At 44.1% G+C, this 25,723-nt stretch overlaps 2 pseudogenes; both read left to right on the forward strand.

Moving 5' to 3' along the window:
• Window positions 1-17,633: 17,633 nt before the first annotated feature.
• Window positions 17,634-19,053, forward strand: LOC124662219 (annotated as a pseudogene).
• A 521-nt stretch (window positions 19,054-19,574) lies between these two features.
• LOC124662220 lies at window positions 19,575-22,472 on the forward strand (annotated as a pseudogene).
• The last annotated feature ends 3,251 nt before the right edge of the window (window positions 22,473-25,723 follow it).

Genomic DNA, 25,723 nt, shown 5'->3' on the forward strand with positions numbered 1-25,723 from the left:
TCTTGCTTCAGCTATCCCACCCGACTAGCTCTTCTCGCTGAAGAGCGAACCGCGAATGAATATCTTGCTCCGGCAAAAATCACGCCCCCCCTTAACATGCCAGACCACAAAAGAAGATTCCTTAAAAACCGAGAATAATGTTGAGTGCAACAAGTTTTGTCCACCCCGTCTCAAACAACAGTGAGTTCCGCAAAGGGTGGAGGCAGACACATCCGCCACCAATCCATGCATGTCCGTTCTGATCTTGTCTCCCCCATCATGATCAATTGCATACTACACTTGTTGACAAAAGAGAAATATCGAGCGGCGACACCTTCCATGCTTTCAACCCGAGACTGTGCAATGGAATGCCGATATGATCGAAGGCCAATGGAAATTTATCGGCACCAAGATGTGGAGGCGGATGACACGCTGTTAGCTCACACAACCAAGTTCAGCTATGCCTTATGGTATACTACCGCAATGCTGGTTATACGAATACATCAATGTATGGACCCCGAATGGTTAGCAATCTTAGATCAAGGCCTATACAATCCCAATGGCTCAAGCCTCTAGTTTTTTTTTCTTCTTTTCGGGTAAAAAGAGCTGATATATTAAGCCACATATCTTACAGATAGAGCCAAAACAGAAATCCAAATTACAATAAGGTCCTTCTGGATCCCGTCTTCGTCAACGCCGAGCGAGACCGCCGCCCCACCTCCCTTCAGCCTTGGATTAGAGGTGCCCCCTAGCGGACGGGAAGTCGCCGGTCCTCGAACTCCGAAGAGCCTCCACCGCGCTCCGTCGACTCAGACGCCATGGCTAAAAATAGCAGCTTCTTCAAACAGAACACAACCCAGCGCCACCGCTACTCGAACTCTTGATAGGGGAGAACTCACCCAGTAGCTCCAGGGAGATACGGGCGAGGACGAGGCAGACGACCAGCTACAGAACCCCATCGGAGCTCCACCGCCAGGGAAGAAGACCACCGCCTCCAAAAGCCGCTCCGGCCGCGCTCCTTCCTCCACAGCGCCGCCAGCCGACGAACTACCCGACCCTACCTTATGTACACATCGGCATCCTGGGTTCCCCCACCCTCCCGCTGCCGCAGCGGCCAGCCGAGGGGAAAGGAACCGACAGATCTCCGAGAGCGAAGGCGAGATGACTAGAAGCTTCAGAAAATCGCCCTCACATACGCGCGCATACACTCACCCCTATGAGCGCACACACGCACACCCCACCCCTATGAACACCTTCGGAAGACCGAACCGGCGGATTAGATCTTGAAACTGACGAAGTCACCACAGGCGCCTCGCTGTCGACGGGAATATCGTCTCCCACTGAATGAATATTCCGCCTTTATGAGACACACAAATGTCAAACCTGGGGTTTGAACTCTGGTGGGCTGTGGATACAACCACCCTCCTAACCACCCAACCTCAGGTTATTTTTTGCTCCATAAGAAAGCATTATTTTTATAATAGTTGGTATATCAACTCAAGTAAATTTAGTCTTACCCTAAATTATCCTAGTGAACGAGTAGCACAAACACCTCATGATCTTACCCAAGAGAGGTATGCAACAATCTTGTACGAGCAACTAACTTGGGTACAAATATTGAGATTCAAAAAAAGTAACTTGTCATTATTAATTTTAAAAGTTCATTTGTAAAAAAAAGAATCTTATGTGATACGCAAACCAATGACAAGTCAAGATCAGAGTAGTGATTATGGCGCGAAGCATTGTCCTTAACACGGACACAAACATTATTAGAAATAAATATACTAATGAAATAATTATAATATTATATTTATGTCAAAGAATGTAGACAATTATTTTACATGGTAATGCCCCAAAAATCATCAATAGACCTCAAAATCATGCACTGTAGAAAAAATAACCCACATTTAACCCGATCGTCTTTGATTATTTTTATATTTTACAAAACACCTTAACAACAAATTTAAGAAAAAACCAAAGAACCAAACATGAGGCTTTATTTTTTAAAATTCTTGAATGATGAAGAACATATCAAGAGGAAAAATTTAAGAGTTTGTGCAAACATATGATTTCTTGATAATTACAACCCATTATTTTGTACACAAGCTCATGTTAATATTTTTTACAATCATGCATGTACACTTGAAGGTATTTATTATTGAAGCTATCAAAGTCTAGTGATGATAGATTGTTGTTGGCATTGTTGAGTGTATACAACCAAGAAGCATGATAAATCCTCATAGCGTATAAACCATGTGTTTGAGATAAAAAAAAAGAACCACTAGACACTTGTATAGGATGAAACGGATAAACCTCGGTGATCACATGGGTAGGTGAGCACGCGCTGAATATCTGACACGTGTCTAACACCATCCGTTTATCCGTTTGGTAGAATCTGTCTCAGCAGTTGTGTGGACCCCACGGCTCCACTTACTCACCAGGAGCAACTCCCCCTTCCTGCCATCCAACATCCTATCCTTTCGTTCCTACAACTACAATCATATCCTCTCCTCTCCTCCCCTCTCTCTCACCTGGCCTCCATCGCCGCCGCCGTGCAGCACCACGCCGCCCGCGGTCGCCGAATCTCCAACCCCACTCGGTCCTCCGCTACGAGCTGCAACTCACCAGCCCTGGCCTCCCCTACATTGAGCTCCCCCGCAGCTGCTTCGCGCCGCCGTCCGTTGAGATAACCATGGTGGCCTCCCCTACCTCGAAATCCTCCCTGCCGCCCTCCTAATAGAGGTTGTGTGGACCACCGGCTGCATCGTGCACCGAACGCCACACCCCATACCTTGTTGGCCCAATCGTGTCAACGGAGCCGAGGGGGCGGCAATGGCGGATGCTCGGAGGCGGTGGGCTGGTGGGGAATGGACGCTGCCATACTCGTCCTCAACATCGCGCGCAGAGCTGGGGTGAGGCGAGGCCACCGGGCAGAGCCACCGGCGAGCTCAGGCGAGGCAACCGGGCAGAGCCAGGCTACGAGCTCGGCCGCCGCTGGCGCATCCTCCTCCAGCAGCCCGCCTTGCCCCTTTGATTCGCTTTGCCTCTTCACGTCTGTTCGGATCTGGAAGACTGGTGTTTAAGAAAGATACTAATCAGCTTGTTTTCTTTTTGACGCTGGAGTTCTGTTTTTGCCTGATAAAGCTCCTATGTAAATTGGCAATTGGCAATTGGCAAGCAGACTAGGTCCGATTGCAGGGCATCGTTGATCAGTTTGGCATGGTCGCTGATATAGTTTCACTTTTATAACTCGATGAATCAGTTTATGTACTCATGTCTAAATAACACAGCCGTGGATACTGTTTGATTCAGTCAGCTTCATGTGCAGATGTGCTTCCCTGATTGAAACACACTGCAGTTTTTTACTCTCTTTGAAAAACTTGTCTAGTATGTTTTTTCTCTATTGTTATGGACAATTGTTCAGTGTTCCCCTTGTTTGAACTAAAATCATTATGAGTATTCTGAATTTCAAACATTCCAGCACCTTATCAATTTTCCTTTTGTTTGTGCTTCAGCAAATGCTTGAAGCAGTCAATACGATACATGAGGAACAGATAGTGCACTATGATCTGAGGTGAAGGAAGATTTCATTTATTTCCTACTCCAGCTCCTTCTTGGCAGTAGCCAATCTTGAGCTAATTATTTTCTTTGGTTGTAGCCAAGATTCAGTTTGGCCAGAGGACTTTGGCCAGAGGAGGGCGGAGCAACCCGTCCAGTGTAGGCAGGTGGCGCGGCTCTCCTCCTTTTCCCGCGACGGCGGGGTCTGGACCGTCGGAGCTCTGGCCTGGAACTCCAACTTCCGACGGAGCAGTTCCTCCGCTCAGGTGGATGCGGCAAGAACCATGGCGGCCGCGCCGCGCAGCTGCTAGGCGGCCCGTCGCTAGAGCTCGAGGTGTTGGGCGGCCCGTCGCTCGAGTTCAGGTGGTGGGCGGCTCGTCGGTCGTCGCTGGACGCGGCCCTCGCGTTCTGCCTGACTGCCTCTCACGGGACTGACAAGGACGGAGGCGCCGGATCTGGCATCGCGGAAGGATGGGGATGGATATGGATCGCTCTTGCCGATGGAATTGAAAAGTAGATTCCAAGGTAGAAAAGTTGACTTCACGCCGTGTGGCCACCGTGAGCATCTCAGCGATTTGGGCACATCTAAAAGCAAATCGGATGATGAAGAGTGCGTGCGCACGTACCCATCTGAACACCAAATCCACTCTCTAGGATGAAAGATAGGCCAGCCCGTTCTTGAGTTACGAGAGGCACCCATCTATTTATATTGCCCGGCATTTGTTAGATTTGTGGAACATGTTGATCGGACCCAGTGATCTGAAATATTTAATATTATATTCTTCCAACAAAATATCTGGACGAAAGAAGCCTTTGATTAGTTTATCCGCTATGCACAGACTACTCGCTAGAAACATCCAATTGGCACACTCTGGAGAGCTAACGTTCTCCATTGCTGTCACTCATTAACTAATGCCACTACATTTTTTGACCTACGACATCCAAACCCGTAGTTGCTTTTGCTAGACGTTGAACTTTCTCATGCTTGAAACGAATCTTTTCGAGAATTGCAGCGTGCGCTTTGTAATCATGCAGAAAGTGTCACCAACGTGCATAATTTCAGTTCTTTGACAGCACTATGAACCTCTAAGCACTACGAATAAAACAGCAACATAATTTCCAATCATGTCTGCCTCCGAAGTTTCGTTCCCCCACAGAGGCACAGACCCCGCATCAACGTTGAAATTCAGATAATCTTCTGTCCAGTTTCAGGGGAAAAAAACGTTAAAATTCAGAAATTCCAACTCCTGATCTGAATGTTAATGCCTTAGAGCATCTCCACTCGTCTCCCCAACGAGGTCCCTGAGCGACGTTTTTCCCATCCGGACGGCGAAATTCGGCCCAGTCGCGCCCCCGGTTCCTCGTTTTCGTCCGGATTTGGCCCTTCATCCATCCGGCGAGCCCACGCCATCCCCGGTCCCCCGGGGCGCGCTCGGGGACTCCGGACGAAAGAATTTGGCGCGAAACGTCGTGTGGACCCTCGTAGTCGACGACAGGAAAGCCAAATCCTGTCGATTTCCCTCCAATTTGCTTGCATATCCCAAAACTCTCCCGCCGAATTTGACCATTCTCCTCCTCCTCTTCCAGTTCTAGTTCCCGTCCTCGTCTTCTCGTCCACCATCGTTCTTCTCGTCCACCATCGTTCTTCTCCTCGTCTTCTCGTCCACCACCATGCCGCCGAAGGAGAGGAAGCCGCGGGCGAAGAAGGTGCGGCCGCCGGGTATGTCGAACGCAGAGTGGGCGGCGGACGAGATCTGTCGCGAGGTCGAAACAAGCGGCAGGGTGGAGAGGGTGAAAAAAGCCGCCGCCAAGAGGGCAGCGGCGGCCCAGGACGAACAAGCGAGGAAGATCAGCATGGCCATGCGATGGCGGCGGGAACCAGTACGAGGGCACCTCGCCGGCCCTGCGATGAGGGCCGCTCCCGTTCGGTGCGATGGCGGCGCTGAACGACGAGGAGATGCACGAGATGATCACCTCCGGCTCCATGGCCGCCGCTGCGAGCCCGGGGTTCTTCATGGCCGCCGCCGCTGCGAGCCCGGGGTTCTTCACGCAAGAGGAGGCGAGGGCGACGGCAGCTGTCGCGACGCGCAACGAGTATGTGGAGCATCGAGAAGTGCGAGAAGTGGGCGGAAACCCGCAAGACCCTCTCGAAGAGCAAGACCGAGCCGTACAACCCCGACGCTCCGGCGGCTGGCTCGGCGGATGGGCGCCCGGAACTCGGCCAGAAGAAGCTCAAAGAGCTCAAAAAGACGGGCAATCCCGCCGACAGGCTGCAGGCGTCGTTCGATAAGTGATGGGCCGACGCGAGGACGCACGCCGCCGGGAGGGACGACAAGTTCGACGGCAGGTGGCGGGAGATGCTCGCCAACCAAGGCGCCCGGATCGCCTCGCCGAAGACGACGACGGCGGCGAAGAAGAGGAACACCGACTTGGCGTTTCGATGGGCGGGAACACGGATCCGATGGACGAGGAGACGAGGATTTGGTACCGGGGCCACCGCAGCCGACATCCTCCGACCCACTCCGGCCAGTTCTTCATCGTCTCCGCCGGCTCCTACCTCGTCTTCCTCACCGTTTACGCCGTCGACCGCCGCCGCTTCGACGCCGACCGCCGTTGCTTCGACATCGACCGCCGCCGCTCGTCGTCGGCCACCGCCGCTTCGACCACGGCGTGTGAGGAAACTGGTCCGTCGGACACCGCCGTGCCAGTCGGGACTGCCGATGAGCCTGTTTCCGTGTAATTTCCCTCCTATCGCCGATCTGTGACTGATCCTATTGCTGGTCTTTTTGCCGATCAACTGGCCGTATTTGTAGCGCGGGACGACGGTTTGTTTGAATTTAAACTATGTCCGCCGAACTTCGAGTGGACGACTGAAAATACGGTAGTCCCCACGACTTTATTTCGTTCAATCCGGCGGTTGTTTCGTCCGGATTTCGTCGTGGGCAGGCCCAACTAGTGGAGATGCTCTTATCGCTGATGGACCCAGAAAGGGTCGGAGCTGTACGCGGCGATGGTGCGCTAGGCCCGGCTGGCCGTGGAGACCGGCGGCCGGATTGGGGACACGTGGTATGGTACCATGGGGTAGAGCGGCATGGTCAGGCTAGCGGACGCGACGAGTACGTATGGGCAATGGATATGCTCGCTCGTCCGCAATCTCCGCGCCGACCTCGCCATAGGCCTCCTCCTCATGCATCTAGGTGCGACATCTGGTTGGCTGCTGGCCTATGTACTACTGCTGATTGGTCCATTATCATCAAACGTTCCTATTAAAACAGAAACCCCAATCTCTACTACTTAAAAAGAGTAAAGTGGTTCCTTATTCTATCATCCTCTCAATACGTCAATTTTCGTCGCGCTCCGTCCTCCATCGTAGCACCCAAATGGGCCAAGCCCAACGAACTATCGAGAGCCCGCTGCCTTCTGCCGTTTTCCCAATACTGCGGAGCTCATTCCTCTCTCTCTGCCTGCCTCCTCTATGGCCACCTCTCCATCATGCGCCGCCCACGATCTGGTGACCGGCGCTCCGGCCGGTGCCGTGGGGATCTCATCCATCTTCTACTCTGCCTCCAATCGATCTGGTAACCGCCGCTCCAGCCCCTCCCCCCCCCTCGCTAGGAGGAAGAGGACACCATCAGATTACGAGGAGAGATACAGGCTCCAGCCATCGCCAATTGTCCTCTACCTCGGCACCCCATCGACATCAGGCCACATGACCTCGCGGATCGCACCTCCTCTCCGTGTCTCTGGAACTCCGGCCGCGTTGGCTCGTGCCTACGCCACCGACCCAAGCACTTCTACGCGTCGACACCGGCGGAGCCTCTTCGCTCTCTCCTTCCGTGCAGTCGGCCTCCTCTCCCACGCTCGGTTCCAGTAATCCACTCCGTCCACTGTCCAACCCGTCGCCCCCCACCTTGCGCCGGTGCCCCGCCTACATTACCTCCACCCCTCACCCAATTCACCCAAGACACAACAGCGATGCAGGTCGTTGGTCATGTAGGAGGAGTATGGGGTCTTTGGCGAAGAAAGGAGAGAGGACGCATGTCGAGGTATGTTCCTGCAGCAGTTAAGTGCATGTCATGTGTTTGGTAAAATGCCTAAAAGCGCTATTTCATTCTGCAATGTCCAATGATGAGGGTAATGAGGGGCGCCCCGGGGACGTTCTCCACTATGACCAGCAGCATCAGAGCTGAAGTTAGAAATAACGTTTGGAAGTGGAACAGTATGCTCCTGCTCGGATAGCCGCATCTTCTTCATGACACATTCGGCTTCAGCCGTCCATAGAGGTCAGCAGTCCATTGGCCTTGGACACATGTGCTTTCACCGATCTGCTCCACTACAACATATCTCAGTTTTTTGGACAGCACGTGAACCCTTTCATCGTATAAGTAATCTATCTAATGTCAGATTACAAGTTGTTGCTTCATTCATGTCTCGGAGATGAAGAAACTACATGAGCAAAGGAAATGGAGAAGTGATCCGGACGGTGAAGATATATTAATTTTTGGTAAGTTTGATCCATTTCAAGCCGGAGCACAAAGTAATTCCTATACATGTAAATATATGCTAGATTATGAATCGTTTTTTGAATAATGTTCATGAATAAAATGATAGCGTGGCTGAGTGAAGTTTTCCAACACTTCTCTTAAGAGAGGAAGATACATAGGATTACTATATAGTGAGTCAAATTGGAATGGGTCGTTCTAGCAAATTCTTTGCACTATGTATCGTAGACGTCTGATAAGCACAGGATTCTACTACTTGTCAGAATTGCTTTTCTAATACCAAATCAACATGCTGCAGATTCAAGCACCATGTAGGATATAAGTGATTCTTTATACCTTCATTCAATTCACCTTTTCTGGATCATATTCTGCTATAGAGACTAAATGTTGCTTTGATTTGGCTTTTGGTCTATCTATACATGTAGTGTCAAGTATGGACATATAATCACTCCATAATAAACCTTCATTGTATCTAACTTGGACCTCCCATGATTTTGGTTCAGTTCTATTTACTTGGTAACATAAGAAATCGAGTTTCCATAGAAGCTGGAGCTCTCATTCACCTCCCCATTTGATCATTCCTGAAGAAATCCAAGGGATAATTCTCTGTAGTTTTATTTTTTCAGCCTTTAAGCTCTAGCTGTAGCTATCTTGGTTTGTAACTACACCACCCTGGTTTGTAATTTCCTTGGCATCTTATTTGGTGCTTAAAGTGTACTTTTGGTGGCATTCCTCTTAAGTGATGTTATCAGATTGGATCCTCTAGATACATGTTCACACATTTTTGTTCCTGGTGGTGCCTAAATTTGCAAGCGTCTAATAATTAATCAGGCACCTGGAGCGATATGTTCTCTCCTAAAAATACCAGCATATTGTCATATATAATAAATTAATTTGTGTACCTGATGGCTACTGCTTTAGCAGTTCTGAGTAGAACAACAATGATAAGGATAGGTGTCCTGCTAGATAAAGTGAACTAAAGTAGTATGCAGTGGACATTTATATACTTCTATGAAATGCACATTACCGGTGTTTAGATAATGATATGGATGCTGCCTGTACAATCAAAAGATATCACACGACATTTGACAAAATATAAGAACTGATTCACATATACTTTGCTTATTGTTCAGTGGCAACACAGAAGTAGTTTGCTATTTATTCTAATTTGTTTCTTTCTTTTGGTATGTATTTTACAGCTTTATTATAGTAGCCTGATATATCGAAAATCACAAGTGTAGACCGAGCTACACGTAGCTCGGTTTTTGAAAACAAAATTCAAATCAGCACTTCAAAGTTTCAGAAAAAACTGTAAATAAATCTAGATGTCACCAATATTGTGTTCTACCACCATGTAAAATGTCAGCTCAAAATACCTTATATTTTGAGATGCACAGAAATGAAAAAAACTATCTATAGTAGTGAATAGCGCAAGATTTTAGAACCTCAAAATATGTCAGATTTGTCATTTTTGTGCAGCCCAAAATATAAGGTATTTCAGGTTGAAATTTTGCGCGAATGTAGATCACACCATTGTCTACATCAAGAGTTTTTTCAGATCTTTTTAAAATCTCAAAATATCATTCTTGATTTTTCGAAAAAACGAGCTATGTGTAGCAAGAGCTACAAAAATCTACACTCCTTGATATATGTTGTATAATCCCCGGAGCTAGGAAATCCGCTTTTGGGCAATATGCCTCTGAAGTACAACTATCATAACATTAGCTACACGCTAATATTTTTCTGCACCGTCGCAACAGCAAACAAAAAGAGACACAGAAAGTGAGAGAGAGAGATACGCTGTTGGTGGGAAAGACAAAGGTATGACCTAAAAAAGAGTATGATATATAGTTTGAGTAATCCAAACTGCATGCCTTTTCTATCGGCTAGATGGTTTTGCCGTTGAAATGTTAGAATATTTAAGTATATTATGTTTGCATGTGTAACGAAAAATATACTTGGGAATCATGAGATAAATCATACGTCTAATGAATATGCATATCGTATTTCTGTAAATTGTTGTTTTGTTTTCTGTTATACTTGAGTAAGCTTATCTCCTATCATCTTTAGTTCCACTAATCTATTTGTGGATTGCAACTTATGCTGGTAATTGGGAATCAAGAGATAAATGTGTCGAATGAATATTATTAATATTGCTGCCAATAGGTAAATAAGAGTAATTGGTGTACTCCTTATAAAGTTTAGATGTTCTGCTTTCTAATAATATATTTTTTGTATTATGGTCAAATTAATGATCTAGAAATAAGTGCATGCCCTATAAACTGGAGTAGAGGGAGTATGTATTTTCTATTCAGAAACTTCTGTGAGGTATTGACTTTTAACTATCCAGATTATATAAACCAAAATGTATTATTCACTCTGCATTGTTTCTTTTGCACGTACTTTTAGGACTGGCTACATAATCCCAGTGGAGTACCATACAAGGTAATCTACACTGCACGTACTTTTGCATGCCCGCACGCGTGTATGCATGTATGCTGCATCCAAGGTCGATAAGGAGTCATGAGCTCCCTGCCGTCGTTTGGTTTCTGAGGTATCATGTATGTGCTCTATCCGATTTCAATTATTCTTTCACCGTATAGTAGATAATTTTGTAGTACTGGCTTAGTATTTTTCTCTGTATAGTAGATAATTTCGGATTAGTGTCTAAGTAATTGTTGAGGAACATTGGCTGCAAAGCAGTGGCTTATCTCCGTATTGTCACATTGCGGGCTACTGAAGGTATCTCAATATGCCACAGTGGATTGCAGGCCAGAAAGTTGCTACATTGCAGGCTATAGGAGGCGCAGAATGGGTTGAAAAAGAAAATAAAGGGATGCTGGTCATTTTAGGACGGTTGTACTTGCAATGTGCATCAAAAGTCAAATGATTTTTTACATGCCTTGTTTTCCCGTGACAAGCTAGAGATGTACCCGGAAGTGATGAGGCGCTTGGATGACATTGTTGATAATTTTTACAGTATACCTATCAGATTTCTCTATTCCAACCATTTAGATTGTTCCTTGCTGAAACGAATTTAATTCTGTAGAGAATACTAGAGTCTTCTTTCACAAGGTACTGGATTTGCTATAGTCCGCAAGTTTTTTGATAGTGCGTCTTAGGAATAATGTGTATGCTTTCATGTATGCTTTCAAGCGGTGTTTTATTTATGAACTTGTGGGCAATGTTTTTATCCAGTTACAGTATATATTCATTTTCTAAAAGGAATGCAAGCAGCTCAGCCTCTATGCATCTTTAGAACTGCATTCTCGAGGCAGGCGAGATGCTGGCTGAAGGGGGCTTCGAAGGCTTGAAGCTTTAATCTTAAGGGAGGAGGGCCCGGTGGTGATGGGGGAATGCTTCTCTGCTTGGACAAGATATTTACATGTCCTTTAACGTGTATGATATATGTATAATACTATATGAATATGAATATTTTGAATAGAGTGTTGAAGTCTAAGCACAATGTTGTAGTTCCATTCATTCTATTTACGTGAGGTCACTTTTCCTACAATATATATGATCTAACTGGTTTTCACCATCTAACTTGACACAATGGGTTTGGAAATATTATGTACTCCCTCTATCCTAAAATAAGTAACTGAACTTATATAGATATACAAATGTATAACTAAAATATGTATACATACTTTTCAATATAGATAAAACTAAGTTATTTACTTTAGAATGGAGGGAGTACCTATCTTGACAAAACTAAGTTGTTTATTTTAGGATGGAGGAAGTACCAATCTTTGTTGGCAGGTTGTGATTTATTTCTGCTAAGTAGATATAACTGGCATGAACAATTACAATAATGATTTGTTTGAATTTTAACCATTGTTCTGCTTCATAATCTGTTTTGTTACCCGTGGCAACGCACGGGCATTTTACTAGTCCAAATAAAAGCCTTAGATTGTTTATCTACTCTATTTAACCAATTACCAAACATATTAGTAATATTGGTTGGAGGTGGAAGATCATAAGTGAAATTAACCGTACGTCATAAGAGCTTACCTAAAGGGCATTCAATAAAAAGGTGTTGAATAGTCTCCTGTTTCCCACAGAAAACACATTTTGTACACCCATTCAGTGGTGTTTGGGCCAACACATGTGCAACTGTGACATTCTTATGGTGTACAATATTATATAAGGACGGATACTGTTGAGCCAAAGAAGTATTTCCTAACTAGGTATCTTCCCAGAAGCGGATACTCATACCATTACCCACTTTGAAAAGACCCCTAGAAAAAACTCCTGTTTGACACCCATCAATCCTTTCCAGAATAGGGAATCGGTAGGCCTAGTTTGCACCTCCGATAAAGTCTTCTGTCTTAGGTATTTATTATGTAGAAACTCTTGCCACACCCCGTCTTCAGTCAGAAGTTTAAAGAGCCATTTACTCAATAAACATCTATTTTTGATTTCGAGAACCTCAATACCTAAGCCTCCTTGATCTTTGGGTCGACAAATGATGTTCCATTTTGTAAGCCGGTATTTTCTTTTGTTTTCATCGGACTGCCAAAAGAACCTAGATCTATAGAAGTCCAAAGGTTTCCTTACCCCAACAGGTATTTGCAGGAAAGACAACATAAACATCGGTAAGCTAGTTAATACTGAATTAATAAGGACTAACCTATCACCATAAGATAGTAACTTCCCTTTCCAGCATCCTAATTTACTCTCAAACCGTGTTTCTACCGGATACCAATCAGAATTCCTGATTTTTTTTTATAATGGATTGGAATACCCAAGTATGTAAAGGGGAGTTGTCCAGCATCACATCCAAAGATCTGCTTATACTGGTCCTCCTCCTCCTTTGCCTTTCCAAAATAAAAAATCTCACTTTTATGGAAGTTAATCTTAAACCCCGATAGCTCTTCAAAGAGGCATAAAATTAATTTCATATTAACTGCTTTGTGGAGGTCATGTTCCAAAAAAAGAATAGTATCATCAGCAGTACTTGTAGTATAAAGAGTCCTCTCTCAACTAAATGTGGAATTAACCCTCCGACTTGGTCATCCTCTTTTTCTCGTTCAATTAAGATGGCAAGCATATCCACTACAATATTAAAAAGCATTGGAGATAGAGGGTCCCCTTGCCTTAGACCTTTTTTTGTCTGAAAATAATGACTAATATCAACATTCACTTTCACCCCCACACTACCCCCTTGAACAAACTGTTGCACCAATCTACCCCATTCTGGAGCAAAGCTCTTCATTCGCAACGTTTGTTGTAAAAAAAGGTCATTTCACCTTATCGTACGCTTTCTCGAAGTCGATTTTAAATAACACCCCATCCATTTTCTTAGTATGTAACTCATGGATTGTTTCATGAAGTATGACCACCCCTTCCAAAATATTTCTACCTGGCATAAATGCTGATTGAGTTGGCTTTATAACTCTTGAGAAAATCCCCGTTAGTGAATGAAGATCTTAAAACATATATTTAGCAAACAAATAGGTCTATATTGTTGTATTTGGACCGCATCCTCTTTCTTGGGTAGTAATCTGATAACACCAAAATTTAGTTTGTAAAGGGGCCAATCCCCTTTGCTAAACTGTAAAAACAAAGCCATCAGATCATCTTTTATTACTTTCCAATTTTTTTGATAGAACTCAGATGGAAAGTATCTGGTCCAGGAGCTTTATTCAGTTCCATGTGAGAAATTGCCTAAAAAAACTCCTCTTCCGTAAAAGGGGCCATCAAGATCTCATTATATATTGATGAAATTTGCGCAATATGATGGATCTCCTCTTCAACTAAAGAAATATTGCTTGGTGCCGGTGCCCCAAACAATTTCTTATAGAATTGAGTAATATAGATCTTCAAATTATCTTCCCCAACAATAGTTCCCTCTTGTTGCTCTAATTGGAAATTTTCTTTTTTCGGTGTTTACCATTCGCTATTAAGTGGAAATACCTCGTATTATTCCCCCCTTCTTGAGTATGCTTAACTTTCGCTCTTTGGGTTCATTTAGACTCCTCTTCTCTTCTTAATTTATTCAGACTATCATTTGCCTTTTTAAACTCCTCCCTTTCATTTGTATTTAAGACATTTGTTTTCGCTTTCAAATCAAATTGATCAATGATGTTTAACAGTCTCTCTTTTTCTTTTTTATACTTTTCACTTTGATTTTTTGCCCATCCCTTAAGAAATCTTCGTATATGTCTTAACTTTTTTAACCAAACCTCCATTGGACTAGCTCCACCCACAACTGATTTCCACTCCTTTACTATCATGTCAAAAAAAACCCCTCTTGTTGCAACCAATGTAGCTCAAAAGAGAATTTTGCCTGATTACCCAGATGTGCTTTCACCCCTGAATCAATCAGTATTGGAGTATGATCAAAATCAGCTCTAGTTAAAGCTCTTGCAGTTACCAATGGAAATTTTTGTTCCCAAGAGATTGATGCTAGTACTCGATCTATCTAGCTTCTCATATGTAGATTCTTCTCTCCTACTTGCCCATCTAAATTGTCTCTCAGTTAGAGCAATTTCATGCAAGTTCAAATGCTCAATGATTGCATTAAAGACAAAGGGCCAACGCGCCTTAAAATTATCATTATTTTTTCCTCCCTGTTGCGTATAATATTGAAATCACCCCTTACCAACATAGGTAATGTTTCAGATTCACAAGTTCTCACTAATTCCGACAAAAATTCTTATTTGTGCATGTCTTGGGCAGCCCCATACACCGGCACCAGAATCCATTCAAATCCATCTCTCTTACATTTAATATGAAGCTTAACACAAAAATCTTCCGTGCTTACCTTTAACACTTGGAGTGTATCGGAGTTTATTCCCACTAGAATATCCCCCGAACGACCATGTGGTGGTAAACAAAATCAAGAGAAATTATATCCCGCAGCTAATTGGTTCAAAAAAGGGACATAAAAATTAGATCTCCCAGTCTCCAACAAGGCTATGAAGTCTAATTTATCTTCCCGAATTGCCTCTTTCACAAACAAATGCTTAGCAGTATCACCAAACCCCCCTGGATTCCAGTTAATTCCTTTTAGATTCTGCATTATGAAAATTGTTTTTAATTCTTTTTCTAGTACTTTTGCGAATATTGCTAGTATCGTACACTTTTCTCTGTCTATTTTTCTTTACCTTGACAACTGGTTTAAGATGTTCCAAGTGATCATCTAAATCCAGTGGGATATCATCATCCTCAATCAAATCCTCACAAAGGGTAGATACTTTTGACAATACAAGAGTCTCCCGACCTTCCTCCTTATTCTCAATCTCATTCATTTTTTTTTCAAAATCGTTAAGATTCGTTTCTCTTCCACCATTTTAATCCCTTTAATAGATTTGCCTATCTCTCCTTCTGAGTTTCCTAAGGATACACCTAAGCGATCCGCTCTCTTAACTGGAATATTAACAATAGAGTATATGGGAATCACAAACTAACCTGTATTGAAAGACTCATCCGCAACTACACATTCTAAAAATAGATTGCTACGGCGTTCGGAACGATGCAAAGCCGCCCCAAATTTGGGTCTGGTTTGGGTGGCCGCAGACACCAAGGGCTGGCCTATCGCGTTCTCTCCTTGTCCTCCCCTGGCATGCGTGTCTACCTCCCAAATCAAAGCCACTCCACTCTAGTCCCCCCAAACCTAGAGGATGACCGACGAAGCTGCCGCCGCCACCACCATCGGAGACGAGGAAGAGCTCGCTGTTGTTGTCGCTCCTATCGTGGAGGAGGCCCCGACCGTTCCGATGGTCGCGTAGCCCGCGGCGGTGACGAAGAAGGCGAAGCCCGAGCTCACTGCAAAGCAGAGGGCAGTCGAGAACAAGAAGCGGGCCGAGCGATGCAGGGCGCTCGATCAACGAAAGAGGGAGATCTCTTTAGAGATAATACACTCCGATATTAAATAATTATATATTTCTATACATATGATAATTTGAATTCGACTACTACTCGAACACTTCCCATTGAAGCTCAGGACTGTCTTGGGATGAAGCTGATGATTGATGGATAAAAGTGATAGCGTAGGTTTCTTGGTGCTGTTCATCTTGCTTGGAAAAACCTTGCATTTTGATCTAAAATGATACCTTGACTATTCTAGTTTGCTAAACATTTTGCTGTTGATAGTGGAACCTGGAGCATATTCTTCATTTGAAAAATAAAATGATAATTTGAATGGTTATATAGAGGAGAGCTTGGTTTGATTTTGATATATTACATAACACCTTAACATAAAATCTAAGAAGCTCTAAAACAATAAACGCGATTCTTTTAAATCGTTAATAGGTGAAAATTTATTTTGAAAGATAGTTTAAGAGTTTCCTTCAATACATATTTTCCTAGTAATTACCACAAATAATTTGGTTCACATTTCTTGTGTTACTTTTAATTATTTACATTGAACCATCTACACTTTATGTTTTACTATCAAAGATAAGTGGTAATATATCGTTGTAGGCATTGTAAGGAGGATATGGCCAAAATGCATAATTCATCCTCATAGCGTGTAAACCGTGTGTTTGAGCTAAAAAAAGAAAGAATTTTTTTGACCACACTAGACACTTGTATAAGATAACATATAGGTCAACTTGTTCATAAGTTAATTACGAGATGCACCCACAACGCTTCAAAGATTGAAGCTATCTATATTATTGCCCGACATTTGTTGGATTTGCGAAACATGTCAACTGTGTTACTGAATGATCTAAAATATCTAAATTATTATATTTTTCCAACAAAATATCTAAAAAGAAGAAGTCCTCTTATGATTTATCCACTATGCATAGACTACTCGCTAGAAACATCCATTTGGCACAGTCTAGAGAGCTAACGTTTTCCATTGCTGTCATTCATTAACTGTCTTTGATAATGATCACAAGCCTATTCAGAAGATTATTGACCAGATCAAGGTGGATGCAAGGCTATGGGCTGTTGCCAGTAGGGGCAGATTTATTTTACCTTCAGGCTAGAACATTTAGATTTAGTATTTTTTCCATCTTTCTGGTCTTTCCTACCTCTGACTTTTACTTCGTTGTACTGGTCGGGTCGTGTTATCCTGTATCTTTTGGTTGTACTACTGCCCTTTTGGGCTTTCTCCTTATCTTAATTCATACATGCAGCTCTCCTGCATGGTTCGAAAAATAAAAAAATTCATTAACTGTCATTTGTAGCAAAAAAAAAGCAGACCCTTTCTATGCATTGATCAAACAAAACCCTACCAGCTCCATGTCATAGCTGGTTTTGCTAGACAGTGAGTTTTCATGCTTGAAATGAATCTTTACGAGAATATAGTGTGTGCTCTCGCCTCATGCGGATTGTCACCAATGCAACGTGCATATATAGTTTCAGGTGTTTGACAGGGTTCTTTATAAATCTCTAAGCAGTCAGCCGCATACTTTCCATTCATGTCTTCAGAAATCCCAACTCCCGGCCACATCAACGTTATCTTTTCCCTGAGTTGATCCCACTGAGAATGTTCGACTCCGGTCGAACTCGAACGCGTGCGAAGGCCGGCAGCGACCAACCTCACAACACGCTTTCTCATTGTTCTTCGCATATTCAAATGCTTGCTCTGCCGAACATTGCCGCCGCAAGCAAGCCTGGCATACAGAGCTGCCAGAGATGTTTCCTCTCCAGGCTCTCCTCATCTGCCTTGCCGCCTCCGCCACGCCGCGCCAAGCGTCGGCCGCCGACGTGCCGCCCTCCAACAAGCTCATCTTCATCCTGGCGGGGTAGTCAAACATGGCGGGCCGGGGCGGCATGACGGGCACGCACTGGGACGGCATCGTCCCGTCCCCGGACTGCTCGCCGTCCCCCTCCGTCCTTCGCCTCTCCCCCTCGCTGCGCTGGGAGCAGGCGCGGGAGCCGCTGCACCAGGGCATCGACGGGAACCGCACCTGTGGTGTCGGGCTCGGGATGGCTTTCGCCAACGCCGTGCTCCGCTCCAGTTCTACCTCCGTTGTCATCGGCCTCGTGCCATGCGCCGCCGGCGGGACGCGGCTCGCGGAGTGGGCCAAGGGGTCGGAGCTGTACGCGGCGACGGTGCGGCGAGCCCGGGTGGCCGTGAAGAATGGGGCGGAGATACGGTTATGGGAGGATAAATGGTTGGGAACAACCACTCTTTGCGAACAGTACCCAACTTTGTATAGTATTGTTCGCCATAAAGGGGATACCTTGAAGAAGGTGTTGGAATCTTTTCCTCCCTCTATGACGTTCAGACGCGATCTTATTGGTCCCCGACTAGTCGCTTGGAAAGAACTACTTCAACGGTTGGTTATCCACTTCGTTCAAGGGACGGATGAATTCCGTTGGAGTCTCACCAAGAATGGTTTATTTTCGGTCAGCTCCATGTACAAAGCTTTGTGTATTCCAACACAACCATTATGAAATAATAAATCAATCTGGAACATGAAGATACCTCTTAAAACAAAGGTCTTTGCATGTTATCTTCAGAGGTGTGATTCTTACTAAATATAACCTTGTAAAACGCAACTGGCATGGTTGTACGAAATGTGTGTTTTATCACGAAGGTGAGACAATAACACACCTTTTCTTAAATTCTCGGGTTGCTAGATCTATATGGTCAATCATTCAGAAAAGGGTCTACCTTATATGCACCTCGTAGCATTGCAAGCATCTTTGGCAATTGGCTAAATGGGATTGATTCTAGGTACAAAACTATACCAGAGTGGGAGCGATTGCGGTACCATGGCCGCTTTGGCCATGTAGAAATGACAAGGTTTTTAATGACAAAAATTTCTCTATCATGCAGGTTATGTACTGGTGTACAACTTTGCTCCGTTCATGGTCGCCACTTTAGCGTTTGGAGATCGAGACCTCTTTATGAAGGTGTCTACACAGTTGGAGAACACGGCCACAGAGTTTATTTCCCAACATGGGTGGCTGTATAGTCGGAGGATTGAAGCCAAAAGAGTTTTATAGTAGTTGGCCTTTTATATCGTTCTTTTATCTCTTTAATTTTTCTTGATACTGGACTCTTAAACGGTTGTGTGTATCCTAATTATGCAGAAGCTGGGTCTAATGCTTAAAACTTTTTTAAGTAATAAAATAGTGCGTCTGCGCCGGAGTTGCTGCTGCCTCTTCCTTATTAGCCCCTCCTCTGAGACCAGATCAGGTGGTCAGGCATTGAGCACTCAATACCACATGGCGGGCGGCGACATGTGCATGCATGCACGTCGGCCGTCGGCAGTCGAGAGGGCGAGCTAGGGAGTAGAGGATGGGATATGGAACGAAGTGGGGAATTTTCACACTGGAACGATGGAGAGTCAATCATGTGTGTGGTGTTTGGGCAGCTAAAAAAATACAAACGAGCCGTTCATTGCTCACTTAGTCCCAATAGGTGGAGGCCCATCTTCCTTTCTTCCTCCTATGAATGTACCCATCGACAGGGAACAAAAATCAGCTCTATTCGTCAATAGCGGCCGTCCCTGCAGGCTGCTAGGTGACCTGCTCCGCTTTGGAAGACCCGGGGCCGCCGCCCCTGCTCGCCCCACCAGTGGCCACTGTACTCCTATACATTGACAACATTGCAGATCAGCATGCATGGCTAATCTTGCTTCAGCTATCAACACTACATCTTCTCAGCAAATGGTGAATGACGATCTTGCTCTGGCAAAAATGACGTCTTCCCTAACATGCGAGACGACTTGAGATTATTCCGCAAGAACCGAGAGGATGTTCGATGCAACATGGTTTGTCCACCACGTCGCAAACAACAGTGAGATTCGCAAAGGGTGGAGGCGGACGCATCCTCCACCGATCCATGTCCACTCTGATCTAGGCTCCCCTATCACGGTCAATTGGGTCCTAAACTGTTCACATAAAGAGAGGTATTGAGCCAATGCCACCTTACCATGCTTTGATCTCAAGAACTTGCAATGAAATGTTGATATGATCAAAGGCCCATGAAAGGTATCGGCACGAAGACGTGCCAAGCTCAACTGTGCCATGTGGTAGTACATATATATGGATCCCTGATCGCTAGCAACCTTAGATCAAGGCCTATTTAATAAATGGCCCACGGTAGTCGTTATAGGACGCTAAGGGCGATGCACCATAAAAATTATCCACAAATGACCAATCCTTGCTACGAAGACATGAACAGATGTTAAGAAGTTTCTGTGTTGGCGGAATTAGACTTCGTAGTTATAGTTCACATGAACTTTATGCAACCATTTGTGCACATACGTGGGAACATCGTCGATCAAAACACTCTCTCACATCTCCCTACTAAAAAGTCACAAGCGTATAGAATGAGCAATAAGGTTTGAGTCCACTAAAATTCTCATGAAATTCTCCAAAAACAATTACCAATTCCCATCTATGTAGGTCAAAAATTTCTATTTTATAAGTATTTTTTGCTCCATAAGAAACAATTATGTGTACAATAAACATTAGTCTTGCCTCCCGGCGATCGAGTAGCGCAGACACCTCACGATCTTACCCGAGAGAGGTATGGACAATCGTGTAAGAGCAACCAAATTGGGTTACCATATTGGGATTCAAATAAAAGTCTTTTTTATTTAGAAAATTCATTTTGTAAAAAAAATCTAATGTGATGCACAGCCCAATGTCAAGTCAAGGTACGAAGCAGTTGTTATGGCGCGAAGCATTTCCCTTAACATGGTACACAAATATTATTAGAAATAAAAATACTCATTAAAATTATAAGTTTATATTTAAGTTAAACAATGAAGATAACTATAGTTTTACATGTTAATGAACCAAAAAATCATCCACCGATCAGTGACTTAAAAATCATGCATTGTTTTGTCTTTAGGAAACTAAGCAACATAGAAATAGATGCTTTTTATTTTGATATTTTACAAAACACCTTAACAACAAATTTAAGAAGTACTAAAACAGTAAACATGAGGTATTCTTTTTTATAATCATTGAATGATGAAGAGCATATCGAGAGGAAAAAGTTTAGGAGTTTATGCAAGCATATGATTTCCTGATAATTACAAAACGTTATTTGGTACACAAGCTTCTGTTAATATTATTTACATTCAGCCATGTATACTTAACAGTATTTATTATTGAAGCTATCAAAGTCTAGTGTTGATCGATTGTTGATGGCATTGTTGGGTGTATACAACCAAGATGCATGATTAATCCTCACATCTTATAAACCATGTGTTCCAGCTAAAAGAAAGAGTATTGTTACCACTAGACACTTGTATAAGATGTAAGATATAGGTCAACCCGTTCTTGTTACGAGAGGCACCCATCTATTTATATTTCCGGGCATTTGTTAGATTTGTGAAACATGCTGATCAGACTCAACTATCTAAAATATATTAATTGTTATGCTCTTCCAACCAAATATTTGGACGAAAGAAGTCTTCCAATAGTTTATCCACTATGGAGTACTCGCTAGAAACATCCATTTGGCATACTTTGGAGAGCTAACGTTTTCCATTGCTGTCACTCATTAATTAATACACTCTGTGACGAAAATATAGACCTTTTGAACCAAACATGTCTACCGCCTCCAAAGCCATAGGTGCTTTTGCTAGACAGTGAACTTTCATGCATGAACTGATTCTTTTCGAGAAATTGCAGTGTGTGCTCTCTAGTCATACAGAAAGTGGCATAGTTCAGGCCGAAGAAACAACAAGACACTTTGCATCAATGTTAAAATTCAGAAAATCTTGTTTCCAGTTTCAGGGAAAAAACGTCAAAATCCAGAAATCCGATTGACCCAACCAGACCCCCAAAAGTTGAAAACTCCACTCAGAATCCGAATGTTGGCCGAACGCGTGGGAAGGCCGGCAGCGACCGACCGCATGCATGCAGCACACGCTTTCCCCCTTCTTGGCAGTTCAATTGCTGAACGTTGCCGCCGCAAGCAAGCCTGACGATCAACGATTCTTCCTCCCCAGGCTCTCCTCCTCTGCCTCATCGACTCCGCCCACGCGATCGACGTGCCGGCCTCCAATAAGCTCATCTTCATTCTGGCGGGGCAGTCAAACATGGCGGGCCGGGGCGGCGTGAATGGCACGCACTGGGACGGCATCGTCCCGTCCCCAGACTGCTCGCCGTCCCCCTCCGTCCTCCACCTCTCCCCCTCGCTCCGGTGGGAGCAGGCGCGGGAGCCGCTGCACTAGGGCATCAACGGCAACCGCACCTGCCGTGTCAGGCCCGGGATAGCCTTCGCCAACGCCGTGCGGCTCCGCTCCCGCGATGTCGGCATCATCCTCGTGCCCTGCGCCACCGGCAGGACACGGAGTGGGCCAAGGGGTCGGAGCTGTCCGCGGCGATGGTGCGGCAGACCAGGGCGGCCATGAAGAGCCACACGGTCAGGTGGATATGGACGAGTATGGGCAATGTATGGGCTCGCTCGTCCGCGACCTCCGCGCCGACCTCGCCATGCCCGGCCTCCTCCTCATGAATCCAGGTGTGGCATCTGGCTCGTTGCTGGCCTACTACTGCTGATTAGTCCATTATGGTCAAACATTCCTCCTTCGATGTTTCAGGTTGGCCTCGCGTCAAGTGTCGGGCAGCATACCCAAGTCATGAGGGAGGCTCAAAAAGGATTAACACTTCCGAACATAAGGTTTGTTGACGCCATGGGGATGCCGCTTCAGGATGACCAGTTGCATCTCACCACCAGGCTCAGGTGCAGCTCGGGCATATGCTGGCCTGCGGTTGTTTCTCTAGCTGAATTCTCTTGGACCCACCATCATAAGTCTACCCAATTGATTAATGCCACGGAGGCGTCCGTAAGCAAATTCCGTAACCTTCTTCTGTAAGTGTAGCATTACTGATGCTGGCTCGGTCCTATTGTGATTATTGTACAAAATTTCTTGGTAGCACAAATAACATAAGATATAAGAAAAAATCTGACAAGTGGGTCCACAATATTTTGAGGAGCAATTTTCAATATATGTGCTACCCAAACAAGATTTTGTACATAAAACAAGTTTCCGGTAATACTAGATATCACTTTTGCGATACCAGTTAATGGAGGGTCTGCTAGAGATGTTATTGTGGTACTGCCAAGCCCTTAGGTACTATATCCACGCGCGACTTCTCCATGTACATTAAATTAGCATCATATTTATTTCCCTCTCCCATTTCGGGGGTGCTAGGTCATGCACATTCTCGAACACCCACAACATGTTGGCCGCAAATTATGCATGTTTTTTTTCTTAATTTTCCTTTGGAGTGACCCAAACATCACACAAATATCTTTCTCCAAAATCATTTGACGATGTCGATTATTTCACACCTTAAACATAATCGGACCAAGCTAACCTTCTAGTAGTCATTAATTGGAAAACACCTAGTCTATCTACAATCTATGTTGTGCCATGGTCAGAAAGATAAAGAAAATATATTTGCATTAGCGACGCACTTGGAGAGAACACCCACCCACGACACTAAATACACTCAGGCGTGCTTGTGTACGGTGGACAACATCAGATGCAATATCTTATACACTCCGATAGTAAATAATTATATATTTCTAGACATATGATAATTTGAATTCGACTACTACTCTAAAACTTCCCATTTAAGCTCAAGACTCGTCATGGGATGAAGCTGATGATAGAAGTCATAAGAGTAGATGTCATGATGTTGTTCATATTCCTTCAAAGCAGTTTTTCTACACATACGTGGGTGTCACTGGCTTATCCTAGGGTGACACTAGCTTCAAGATTCGTGGGCAACCATATTTGCATCCAGAACCACATTGTACACTTCGTCCCCCCTATAGAAAGGAGCTGTACCTTGCACACCTTCTCTCTCCCCCTTATCCTTTCCTCCCCACCAGCGCCGCTGAACTCCACCCTGAGAAGAAGCCGAGCTCCTCCCATGCCGCCTGCTCTTCTTTGACGGCCTGGTCGACTAGACCGTCGACGCTGATGAAGAGGAGATCGGAGGTCTTCTGCATCGCCGTGCACCAGCGAGGGCGTGCCATTCATGGCGGCTACAGCAGCGTGAGCCATGGTGGAGGGACGGTGAAAACCTACCTGGACATCACCGTTGCGGCGACGGCAGAGTGTGCCATGGGCGCCGTTCGTTTTGTTTTTTTTCTTATCCAGATGCAGTTCTCTGTTATGCTCGGAATTCGTGATTTGTTGCATAATTAGTGGTCTAAATCTTGAAGAATCTCCTGTTAGTTTTCCTTTTTTTTCCCGACTCTCGTTTCCTCTTCTTTCTTCCTTCAACATTGTATAAAATCTAGAAGGAATCTAGCTTAATCAGAAACGGAAAGAACTTTCCAAGAAAATCTCCTTGATTTATTGCATAACTGGTGGTCTCAATCTTGAATAATCTTCCATTTGTTCCTTGATTTGTTGCATAACTGGTGGTCTCAATCTTGAATAATCTTCCATTTGTTCCTTGATTTCTTCCTCTAGATAATGGTGCCTCCTCCCTTCCGATACGGGGGATGCTAATTGCTACATGTACGGATTTGACATAGCTTTCCATCTTTGGTTTGTTCAGACTTTTTTGATGAAATTTGGTTGGTTCAGATACGGGGGAATGACACAAATAGATGCAGCCGAAAAACGAAATTAATCCCGGTGTAGATACACAACGGAACAAATTATGTACCCAACTGATCGAAAACAAACATAGTTGTTCCTCATAACATTTTGGAATATAACAAGGATGAGTGGTCTACTGTTGAGAGGAGGGACGTATGACATGAAAGAGGTAAACGGCAGGGTCTTTTCTGGAATATGCATGAAGCTGCTGCACGAATCTCAATGCATGAATGGACGTACCAGATAGGCCCGGGACGCCCACGTATATGTAGACTTGTATTTCCGATATTCCTTGGAAAAAACCTTGCAATTTTTCGAAGTTGTGTTCTAAAATGATATCTTGGTGCTATTTCAGCTTGTTTGAGGTGTGGATGTTTTTCGTTTGTATTCCCTTTGCCATTTTTTTCATTTTCTCTCTTTCGGTTGCCACTAGGGGTGGATTGGTATCAAAATCTTTGGTTCATTCTGTTGGTGATAGTGGAAACTGGAGCATATGATTTTTTTGAAAAATAAAATGTTAATTTTAATGATATACATAAGACATACTGGTTAGATTTTGATATATTACATAACACATTAACATAAAACCTAAGAAGTTCTAGAAGTCTAAACATGATTTTTTAAATCCTTAATAGGTGAAATTTTACTTTTTAAATTCTTAATAGGTGTTGTCCATATGTTTTGTTTAAAAGTTTTTGACAATACATGTTTTCCTGGTAATTACCACAAATAGTTTGGTGCACGTTTCTTATGTTACTGTTATTTACATTTAACCATCTACATTTTATGTTTTACTATCAAAGATAAGAGGTAATATATCGTTGTAAGTATTGTAAGGAGGATACAACAAAGAGAAGATGCATAATTCATCCTCATAGCGTGCAGACCGTGTGTTTGAGCTAAATATATATTTTTTTTGGACCACTAGACACTTGTATAAGATGGCATATACTAGGGCAACTTGTTCCCAAGTTAATTACTGGATGCACCCACACCGCTACAAAGATTGAAGCTATCTATATTATTGCTCTGCATTTGTTAGATTAGCGAAACATGTCAACTGTATTACTCAATAATCTGAAATATCTAAACTATAATATTCTTCCAACCAAATATCTGAAAAAGAAGAAGTTGCCCATGATTTATCCACTATGCATAGAGTGTTCGCTAGAAACATCCATTTGGCAC

This window comes from Lolium rigidum, chromosome 6 (assembly GCF_022539505.1).
Source record: "Lolium rigidum isolate FL_2022 chromosome 6, APGP_CSIRO_Lrig_0.1, whole genome shotgun sequence".
Taxonomy (NCBI): domain Eukaryota; kingdom Viridiplantae; phylum Streptophyta; class Magnoliopsida; order Poales; family Poaceae; genus Lolium; species Lolium rigidum.